The sequence below is a fragment of the Phyllostomus discolor genome, chromosome 5 (genome assembly GCF_004126475.2).
Source record: "Phyllostomus discolor isolate MPI-MPIP mPhyDis1 chromosome 5, mPhyDis1.pri.v3, whole genome shotgun sequence".
In the NCBI taxonomy this organism is placed as follows: domain Eukaryota; kingdom Metazoa; phylum Chordata; class Mammalia; order Chiroptera; family Phyllostomidae; genus Phyllostomus; species Phyllostomus discolor.
The window spans coordinates 83,288,484-83,298,216 of record NC_040907.2 but is presented as its reverse complement, the minus strand read 5'-3'; positions in this window follow the sequence as shown (position 1 = coordinate 83,298,216).

The following is a 9,733-nucleotide window of genomic DNA, read 5'->3' as shown; positions in this document are numbered from 1 at the left end:
CAGTATCATATTTTAAATTCTAAATATAAAATCACTTATTCACAAGTTACCTAAAATATTTTCTGCTATTTTACAGGACATATAAAGTAAAATACAAGATAAAATGAAATAAATTCCTCCTCAATGGCTTATCAGTTTCTTCCAGGTGTCTCAATGCTGTTAAAAGATTTTTTTAATAAACTTAGTTTTGTGACCTAAAATGTCTTAAAAAAATTATTGTGTCAGAATGGTTGACTCTCACATAACCTTTGCCACCCAAGGAAAATTTTCACATTTTTGTTGATGTTTAATTGCTGCTAGAATGTTTGAACTTTTAATGGGGAAATAAGGAGGGAAGGGCACTTAGTGAGGCAAAGAAGGAAGTAGGCTATATCACTCTTCTTGGAAGTTCTAGTTTCTTATGTGATCTGTAATTGTGAATACATTCCTTACTTTCAAGGTAAAAAGAATCAGTTTAAAAATATCTGCGTTACAGTAATCTATAAATAACTCCATAATTACAGCACAGCTTTTTTCCTTTTTGAATATGTTGTTCTTCCTACCAAGATATTTTCTCTACAGTTATAATAATTTATACATTGATATTTTTCCTGATTACATAAGTTATATTAGGTCAGAGGAATCTGGGAATGCTGGCTTGAGAGCTCCTTTTATTTCCAACTCTCTGATGAGATGACTCAAAAAGTTTGACAAATAACATGTGCTGTGTTAAACAGGAGAGCTGGCCTCACACAGCTGGGCCTCGGGCTCCCAGACATTGGGGCATCTCTACACTATGAGTGCTCATGGAGATACAGAGGAGGAAATAACAAACTACAAGAAAATTTGCATGGTGGGGAGATGGGGCAAATATATTTTACTTGATGTAGCCTGAAGACAAATGGGTTTAAACATGACTGTTAAAACTATTAAGATAGTCACTGAAAAGAGACATACACATGCTAGAGCTTTCTATTTGTTAAACATTCACTTCTGGATATAACTTTAAATATCCCTATGTGTTTATGAATCACTTTTCCTGTTTGTTTCATGACTTTTACCCACTTATCTATTGAGTTATAACTGGTCTTATATAGTAAGGATACCAATTCTTTTTTTTGTCCCACTCTATTTATGATGTCTCCTAACTATAAAAAGTTTTATTTTTATTTATCCAAATATTCAAGTATGGCTATTTGTTATTGTTATTGTTCTTTTGATATATCACAAAAGTTTTCTCCACCTAAATATCTATTAAATATTGACATAAAATATTCTCTTGTTTGAAGCTTTCATTTATACATTAAATTTTATTTTTAAAAAGATTTTACTTATTTTATTTTTAGAGAGAGGAGAAGGAGAGAGGGAGAAAAACATCAATGTATGGTTGCCTCTTATGTGCCCCCTACTGGGGACCTGGACCATAACCCAGGCATGTGCATTAATTGGGAAGCAAACCAGCAACCATCTGATTTGCATGCTGGCACTCAATCCACTGAGCCACACCAGCCAGGGCTATACATTAATTTTTAAAGTCCATGTGGAATTTGTTTTGTTCTATAGGACAAAATAAAGACATAAATAGAAAAATGGTCCATAGCTTCATGTTATAAATAGTATAGCAATGAATATCATTAGCATATATTTTTGCTACTGTTGAATTAGTTTCTTATGATAAAGTATCTTTCTTTGTATCACTAGATCAAAGTTGGCTATGGCTTTTAACTGTATTCATTTTTAAAATAATTAAATGAATCAAAATACAACCATAATGAATTTTGTTGGCAGTTAATTCTGTAAGAGTTTGTTTTATGTATTTTTACATCCCCTCCTACCCTCAGAAATATTCTGCCACAAATGACTAAGATGTGGTTTGTAAGAACCAGAACAGTTTGATAGAATTTGATGTTATATGAAATACTCTTTATGTCAATTCCCTGATACAAGCACAAAACTAACAGAAAGCATAAACTCATCTCTCCAGAGACCCTACAAATGCTACATGAACTTAAATTTTGTGTGTGAAACAGTGATAAGTAAAAAAAGGTAACTAGTAAAATGAATTTAACAATATGGAAAATACTAGATGTGGCAAAAGTAGGTTTATAGTTGTTCATATGGGAAATAATACAATGATTAAAATAATATAAGAATAAACTCCATGTTTTATGTGCTCACAATTGTAAACTTACTTTTGCCACACCCTGTATTAATAATCTAAGTCAGGAAAGCAGGATGCTATGTTAAGAAAAATGCACATATATAATAAAATGATAGGAAGGTAATGAGGACTGCCACTTCAGACAAGTCTAGGGGGCATGGGTCACAGTGCATTCTGTGTCATTGGTGTATGCGGGTGTTCTGCAAAGGGTGGATCTGTAGCTAATACATTCACCATTGATATCCAAGCATGCTTTTGAACAAATGATTAAGGATAATTTTTACTTTTTCTGTGTATTGTTCTGTATTTTCAACTATATTTGAGATCAAAGTCTACTACTTTAAATATATATTTGAAAACTACCGAACTAATCATGGCATCTTATAATCTCAAAGAAAACCTGAGCAAAGAGCATTTGAACTGGAAAATACACTAAACCACTAATTCTGCTTGATAATTAAATCTGGAATTTAAACTGAATAGTCACTAAATAAGCAATTTTAGCCATTGGATCGTGTGTTTATCAATGCAGTTATTGACCTAACATATATTAAATGCCAGTTTTAAGAACTGTATCAGGTAAGCAAAGGCAACCACATTCACCCCTAACTATAATGCCACATCATAAATTACAACATCATATGTTGTAATGCAACATACAATAGAAGAAAAATTGATTTTAGAATTGTTTCTGTCATATAGCAAATACACAATAAATATGTATGAATGAATGATGAATGAGTTGTGAAAACAAAAGTGACATTTGAATCTCATATATCGTTCATTTTATCCACCAGAAATGGGTTTGAAAGAGGGAGGAAATTATGAGGTTTATTCCAACACTAGAATCAAGCATAAATTGTACATGACAGATACAAAATAATATGTCAGACCTGCTGTAAGGTACATTTGGATCCATGACCATTAAAAATGGACCACACAGAAAAGCCAACCATACATTTCATAGACAGTCTTACTCTAAGCCAACTAAAACATAAATTATCAGAAAATATGTACTGTGATGCCTTACTCATTCCTTCTATATATGAAGCTCTTGCAGAGCCCCTGGAGAGATGAGTTTATACTTTTTGTTAGTTTTGTGCTCCCATCAGGAAACTGACCTATATATGTTTGAGGCCCTGTGTTAGAAACTGAGGATAAAGAAAATAATTAAATAGTTCTTATTGAAGAAAGCTCACAACCTAGAATGAAATACTTGCTGTCATCATCAGCATCAGCATCACCAATAAATACAGTGAATATATACAATAAAATAATAAATAACTTGAAGTTTTAAAAGTGTTTTCAAATAATCATTGTATTTCCCAACATTGAATAAAATATTTTTTACAGATATGAAGAAAGCCCATTTTAGATTTAGAAAACATTTACAATGGACCTCAGGGTTAAGAATGCACTATAGAAAATTTCAGAAGAAGACAATGTGGTTACAACACCTTGTACATCTAAGAGGTGAGGCTTGAGAAGGAGGCGGTTTTGTTTACTGTGGCAAGAAAGCCACATGGAGGCTGGATGAATGTTAATGAAGGAGTTCAGGCAAGTGAATGACAGGCTGTTTGAATTTTAAAGATTCATTCAAGCATCAGTGAGGGGAATAGTTTGGAGTGGGGGCTTGCCTTGGATTCCAGAGATTTCAAAAATCTATTCAAATAACTGAAGAAAAGAAAAAGATGAGGCCATGGAAGCAAAAGGTATAAGAGATACTTATAACATGGAAAATTTTACTGAACTTAGTGATTGGCTGGATCTTGCTGGATGGATAAAATGCAGGAATTTAGGATGATACTCAGCTTTCTAGATGAGATTCCCTGGAAGAAAATGTGCTGTTTATAGAAAAGAAGGAGGATGAGGAAGAGGAGAAGAGGAAGGAGAAGAGGAAGGACAAGAAAAGAAGAAGGAGAAGGAGGAGGAGAAGAAGGAAGAGGAGAAGGAAAAGGAAAAGGAGGAGGAGGAGAAAAGAAGAAGGAGAAGGAGAAGACGGCAAGGACAAGAGAAAGAACAGTTTGGGAGTATATGATAGTAACAGCTAACATTTATTCAGTGCTAATTCACCATTGTGCCAAACTCTGTATTATCTTACACAAAGGTGAGTTCTTTTGGGGGTACAATGAGCTTGAGGGGACTGTGCCTATCCAAGAGAACATCCTCACCAGCAGCACCAGGAGGATATGAGTCTGCAGCTTAGAAGAGCTAGTTGGTTTAGAGGTCAAAAGTTGAGAGTCATGAAGATGATAACAGCTAACATTTATTGAGCGTTTTCCTCATGCCAGGACTGATACTAAGTACTTCATGTGTACTACCCATTTAATTCTCACAGCATCCATGTGAGGTAAGAAAAATTTCATTGTGTTCATAAAGAAGGAAAAAATAGGTCTACTAAAACATATTAGTTGACTTACTCAAGGTCACAGAGCTAGCACATGTCTGAGCCAGAATCTGAATAAAAGACCACATTCTTTCTAAACCTTGAGACTGCAGATCAGAAAAAAAAGTTGCTAAAGTGAGAACCTCGTGCCGCACTTGGGTTCCCTTGAAAGTACGTTCACTTTATTACATGTTCAATCATGCAGTGATGTTCTACAACCCAGGGAGCAAATGCCAGTCCTATAGGGAGTTTACATGTAAAAACTGGGTTTGAAATTCCCTTTGTGTGATTTTAGGTGAGTAACTTTATCTCTGTGAGTGTCCTTTTTTTTCAATCTGTTAAAGCTGTATAACACCACCCAAAAGGACTTTTCTGAGAATAAAATGAAATAGATTTATTTGAAAGTGGAATGAATAGTGAATATGCATTAAAAGTCTATCATACATTCAGCTCCGTTTAATCTGCAATAGCCTATTTACTTCCAAAAGCAGCCATCGTACCAGACAACAGAGCAGGTATATGTGTGGGGGGTAGAGGCAGGGGGAGATGTTGCAGAATAGGCATGCTTTACGTCTTTGAAAAATTAACTTGTTCAGGTAAGAAAAACAACAATATTTTTATCCACCCTATTTCAAGAATTGGAGTGAATGGGTAGTTATGCCTACATTCTAAGTTAGAGAATTATGGGATGTTACAATTTTTCAGGCCAGTATTCTGTGTCCATAAGCTGTCATGATCATTCTTTAAAATGTTGCACCAATATAAAAAACATCTGTAGCTATTTTGCATTCACATATCATTTGGAATATTATTGCTGTTATTTAATTTTTAAAACCTTGAGTGTTAATGACTTTAGAGATTTTCTCAATTTTAAGTGCAATTTCATTGTATCTTAATGAAATATTTTCCTTGGATGCACAACTCTAATTGTTTTTATTGAATAAATATTTGAATGCCTCAAGGACACAGAGAATGTCTTAGGGTTCTTTCATAACATCCATAGGTACCTAGGATAGCTTGGGGAGCTTAAGCAGCTATTGAATACCAAAACACTTTTTATAAATATTTCATAAAAACTATTCTACTGGTAGGTAAATTTTGAGATTACCAAAACACTTTAATTATAACATGATTTGTGCATCTGGAAAAATCTTATTAGGATCAGTGCATAAAACACTTTCATGTAGTTAAAAACTCCCCAATTTTTTGAAATCTCATTTTATACAGTTGGAGCTAACCTGCCAATGAATAAGCTATGGGTCTGAGAAATTTGCAGAACCACTTAAAAATACATGGCTTAAGTCTTTCTCCTTTGTTGGAATTGGGCATAATTTATCTGATTAAAAGATAACCCAATATAAGCAGTACTTTAGAATCAATCAATACTTCCTTCTCCCCAACTTGATTTCAAAGGCAGAGGCATACAATTTTCATCATACTCTGTAATTTAGGTATTAATTTTTGACTCATCCTTGACATTCTACTTACACCTACACAGTCTTTCAGTCTTACAAAATGCCACTGTTTCAAGGTTTAGCAAATTGAGGCATGCAGCTTTGTACCACTAAGAGAAAAACATCTCTCCCTTTTCCTGACATCTTGTCTTTCCCTCTCTCCCAACCTATTTTAACATAAGACAACTTTTTATCCTGTCTCTGCTAACTTAAAAAAAAATGGTTGTATAAGTTTTCTAAGTTAATTGAAACTCCTGCAAATTAAAAGCTTAATTAGAACTCAAGTTTTCTAAAGAACATGCCATTTTTGCCATCAATGATATCTTCCAGAACTTACCTTTACACCATCCTGCTGAACAGTAACTAAGGCTTTTATTATTAATACAGTCTAGCATTATTCTCCCATCATTAAAAAATCCTATTTGACTGAATTTAGCTTTCTGCTTCCCCTTCAGACTCCTTAGCACAATGATTCTTTCCCATAGCTATATATTAGAGTCATCTGGGGAGTGCCTGGGCTTCACCCCAAAATAGAGTCTCCAGGGGTAAAGTCTGCACTTAAGTATATGTTTAAAGTTAGGAAGGTTACTGTGCAGGCAGGGTTTAAATTACAGGCATACCTCGGAGATATTGCAGGTTCAGTTCCAGACCACTATAATAGAGTATTGCAATGAAATAAGGTTTTTTTGTTTGTTTGTTTGTTTTTTGCTGGTGGAGGGTCTTCCCTTTAATTTGTAAAAAACACAACACCTGTGAAGCTCAACAAAGCAACACACAATATAACGAGGGGTGCCTGTACTGTTTTAATAAATCAGGGGTACTTAAGTTGGGTTTATCCAGGTCTGCCCAATTATCTTCTAAGGATGATCCTGGTGGAGTCTAACATATGAAGCAGGCTTTTAAACTTTTCTGTGCAAAGACATCACCTACAAATCTAAGGAAAATGCAGGTTCAGTTTCAGTAGCCTTGGGTGGGTCTGAGATTCTGTATTTCTAGCGAGCTGCCAGGTGATACAAATGCTGCCCTGTGGAACGCTTCGTCTCCTAAGTGATTATACTTGTTTGCACTGTTTCAGCTTCCCAATTTGCTGATTAAGAATCCATATATGTAGGTCTGACCCCTCCCCCCTTTAGTTTCAAATTTTTTATTCCCTTTCAAAAATTCAAAGCAACTCCAACTGAATTCCACTATCTTAAGTCAAGTCTTCCTTGTATTTTGCCTGGACTTTGTCAATGATCTCTTAACAACTTGCCCTGCCTGGAGTCTAGAAAATAAAGCCAAAATAGGATATCCTTCAAAATGTAGTTCCTGCTTACCTCTTTATCCTTGTCTGCCAACATCGGAATCTGTCTCTGGTGGAGTTCCTCTATCTCCTTATACTCCCTGAAATAAGCTAGGCTCTTCCTTGCTTGTGTCTTTCTCAGGCTGCCCCCTCTTCTTCACCTTATCTTTCTGCTTAACTAGGACCTAATTGTTAACTATTGTCCAACAACACCTGCTCTTAAACACTCACTAAAACCCAGGATGAGTTGATCAGATTCCCTCTACCATGTCTTTTTTAAAGCTCTTTAAACGCTAATTTGCAGTCATTTGTTTTACAACACTTTCCTTTAACAAAATTAGAGCCACCCCACTGCTTCTGCCCCAGGAAAGGAAACCTGTTTCTTTGTTTTTGTTATTTAAGCACAAATTCTTTTGAATCAACTAAAGAAACTGCAAAATGAATGGGTAGCACTAAGTTGTCACTAACGTTGCTTTCTTTGACTCTCTAACAGAATTTGAGTTTTATTCACTTCATTCTTTTGTTCAATAAGCATTTATTTTTTTTTAAGCTCAAATTGATTGCTTAGCTGCCCTAGGTAGCATCTGAGTTAAGAAATGTAGACTCAGCAAAAAGAAAAAACAAATACTTATATACTAGGATGAATTCAAATGCATAGATGATGGTTTTTATTAAGTAATGTGGTTGCTTGTCTCTGTATCCTTCACAGTTAGCCCCAGATAAAAAGTGTCATGTTCATCATCATAAAAGCAAGTCAACATCCTGTCAGAAAAGGTGAGGCAGTTTCAACAATATTTTTATTTATCATGTTTTACATGGCTTTCCAGCCATTGCAGTTTAAACAAAAGCAAATTTCTAAGCTAAGTTCTGTAAGTAGAAATCTGAGGCTTTGGTTAAGTGAACAGAAATAGAATTGACAACCAAAATGTGTCAACATCAATGAAAAGTGACATCAGCAAGTCTGGTGTTCTGTTGCTTTTTTTAACTTTTTTTTTTAAGGTGAGTAGGTGCTTAAGACTTTGAAATGTTTAGAAAGTATTCTCTTTAGCTTATTTTTCTTTATGTAATGTTTAACAATAAAAAGTTCTCCATAAAGACTAGAATACATATTAACACCAAAAATGTAAAATCATGTATCTGGCTAAAAACAGGGCAATCAGGAACGACTATAGCCATCTCCCAAGAGAAATATGAGGTCAGTCCAGAAAGTATCCAGCCATGCACTATGAAAACAGGGATATTTATTGAAGAAGATACAAGATACAAGAAACTTTGTACATAGGATAATGATGCCTCAGTCCCCTTCAAAGTAGGCACTTTGGCACCTCACACAGTTCTCCCAGCATTTCTTCCACTGTTCAAATCACTCTGCAAAAGCCTTTGTTGGAATCGCCATCCGCTGCTCCACTGTATTTTCCTGAATCTCTTCAACACTCTGAAATCTTTTCCCTTTCAAAGGTGCTTTTAGTTTTGGGAAAAGCCAGACATCACAGGATACAAAATCTGGGCTGTAGTGGGGCTGAGTCAATGGGTGATTTGATGTTTCACCAAAAGACTCTGTACAAGATGTGATGCATGAGCAGGCATGTTGTTGTCATGAAGCTGCCAATCACTAGTTTCCCATAGCTGAGGCCTTCTAAATCATCTGAATAGTTCCCATGGAAGAATGTTCAAGCTTAATGTAAAATTGATGCAGATTCTTTGCTCTATTCGCTCATTTTAAATGTAACAACCACACAGTATACATGCTCACTCAACAGTGTCTATCACTCCCACAAACTAGTACAGTAAAGTCATCATTGTTCACATATGCACATGATAGTCCACTCTCCTTGACTGCCAGGTTACATCAATGTTGCATAAGCCATTCTCATTATATTAACTATGGCTAGAATTTTTACAGACAGACCTCGTATAGTTTTGGGATCATTATAATAATCCCTAGTAATTAGAAGAGAGCTCTGGACCTTGGACCTGATAGTACTGTCTACAGAGCTGACTCCCATGGAGTAACATCACCTGTCAGTTCTATATGAACTATTCCGTGATGGTCTCCTTGCTGATATCCAAAGGAATTTCAAATGAATTTTTTAAAAGAATAGAAAAGTGTCAGTTTGTTTTTTAGCATAAAAAGTTGAAAACATTCTCAGACAATTTTTGTCTTTCATTCTGCTTAAGGTTATTGATTTTATTACCATTAAAATGAATTTATGAGCCCAAAAAAGAATATGTAGGCCATTCTATCAAAATATTTTATCTCTACTGGTGAGTGGCAGTCAGTAAAATTCCTTTTGAAGTAAGTTAATCCCTCCATTCCCTCTGTGTCCAAAGTTCTACTATGTACATGTTTCTATTATAGAGCACTCACGTTTATAGTTATTTTGAGTCTGTTTACTTCAGTAGACTGTGAATTCTTTAAATGAAGGAATTTTATTTCTAATAGTTTTGTAATGTTTAGCACCTTGCCAATG